Raw genomic sequence first — 1,994 nt, forward strand, 5'->3', positions numbered from 1 at the left:
AGTGTTTTAGTGCAAGGCTTTCTGTTTAGCTGGTTGGGAATTAGGACGTGTGTACTATTTGCTGTGTCAGAGGCTGGAATTTCCTTTCGCGCCCTTGTTTTTGTCTCTGCTGTCATCTTTGAGTTTTCCTAGAGGCTTCGTCTTAAATAGGGTCTGAGGCTTGCAGTCCACTGCTTTACAGGACCACGATTCATTTGCTGCTAAGTATGTGGGGAGGAGAAACATTCTATAGTCCTGTGATTAGATCTCAGTCCTTTAGGGAGTCCGTCTCCCTGGGCTGTGACCACGTGCTCCTCAGCTTCCCCACCCTTTCCTTTAGCTGAGGGAGACAGGAAGGCTGGAAGGGGCCAGAGCTGGGTGCACCCACCCCTTCCATCATCACCTAGGCGATGGTAAAATAGTTTCCCTTCAGGGCTGGTCTTGGTTGAGAAAATCAGAGACCTCTGGATATGTTTCAAAATAGTTTTCCCCTCTCTCTGCTTTAAGCAAGTGAGGTTTTCTCCAATTTTTACAGTGCTGCCTCCTCAGAACCCCTCCCCGGCCAGAGTATTAACTCTTATGGCAGTCCACACTGGGCTTCTAACATTTGTCAGTTACAGGGTGCCTGGTGGCTCAGTCGGTTGAGCGTCTGACTCTTGATCTCGGCTCAGGTCTTGATATCAGGGTCATCAGTTCAAGCCCCACATTGGGCTCCATGCTGGGTATGGAGCCTGCTTAAAAAATAATAAAATAAGATAAAACTCATCAGTGACAGTTTAATGTGTTCCAACTCATGCTGGCTCTGACTGTGGGTTTCTGCTTAGGCTCTGCTTCTGGCAAACTGTGTTTATCTGTCTTCTCTCTACTTTTCAGGGCAGCAGTTTGCCTTATCTGAAAGATCTAAGAATTGTTTTTAGCTTATTCTATTTTTTCTTGAAGATGAGAATTACTTCCATATTCTTTACATGTTGGACTGGAAACTGGAAGTCCTTGTCTTGCTTTTTAAAGTGTGCGAGTTTGGGGCACCTGGTGGCTCAGTTGGTTGAGCGTCTGACTCTTGATTTTGGCTCTGGTCATGATCTCAGTTTGTGGGATTGAGCCCTACATCGGACTCTGCACTCTCACATGGAGCCTGCTTGAGATTCTCTCCCTCCCTCCCGCCCTCTCTCAACATAAAGACATATTTAAAAATAAAATGTGAGAAGTCGATATTTCCATAACATTGTGTGTTCATACACTGCTTACCATTCAGATAGGGAAAAGGACATTGCATTTTCTTTGAAACATCACAGCTTAATCCACTTTTTAAAAATAACCACTTTTTATTTTATTTATTGTATTGCATATATCATACATTTTATATGTTGCCTTAAATCCTAAGACAGAATAAATGGATGAATGAATAACAAATAAGGTAGTTTAAACCACGGAAAAGAGAAGAAATGGGAAATATTTAGTCCATACTTAATGCTTTAATTTGCTTTTTAATTGAGAAATATTGCACAAAGATATATTACTGTGAATCTGTAACTCAGAAGAACGTCTAACATATAGGGTTATTTTGGTGAATGAAATGTTATGATGAACTGAGAATGAACACACAACCTGTGTTTTTATTTCCAGGTTCTCTATGGAAACCAAATGTGGGGACGCCCAGGTGGTTCAGTCGTTTGACCATTAAACTCCTGATTTTGGCTCCGGTCCGGATCCAAGGCTCGTGGGATCCAGCCCCACCTCGGGCTCCAAGCTGAACGTAGGGCCTGCTTGGGATTCTCTCTCTCCCTTTCTCTGCCCATCTGCCCCACTGATGTTCTCTGTTTCTCTCTAAAATAAAAAGGAAAGGAATGTGAAAACATGCACTACTACATTTTTCTCTCAAATTCAAAGACTTTATTACCATGAATTGTCTATTTGTTTCAGTGAATTTCATTGTGGCCACTTGTCAGTTGTGCGATCTTGGGTCTGTGATTTAGCCTCTCTCTGTGCTAGTTTCCTCCAGAAACAGCTAATGGTAA

General features: G+C 42.6%; 1 long non-coding RNA gene across 2 annotated transcripts in view; it reads left to right on the forward strand.

The window, feature by feature from the left end:
- Window positions 1-1,705, forward strand: part of LOC115283953 — a 23,701-nt gene extending 21,996 nt beyond the window's left edge. For both annotated transcript variants that reach the window (XR_003905097.1, XR_003905098.1), the window contains exon 3: window positions 1,603-1,705. This is a non-coding gene — a long non-coding RNA (uncharacterized LOC115283953). The remainder of the gene's footprint in view (window positions 1-1,602) is intronic.
- The last annotated feature ends 289 nt before the right edge of the window (window positions 1,706-1,994 follow it).

This window comes from Suricata suricatta, chromosome X, assembly GCF_006229205.1.
Source record: "Suricata suricatta isolate VVHF042 chromosome X, meerkat_22Aug2017_6uvM2_HiC, whole genome shotgun sequence".
NCBI lineage: Eukaryota > Metazoa > Chordata > Mammalia > Carnivora > Herpestidae > Suricata > Suricata suricatta.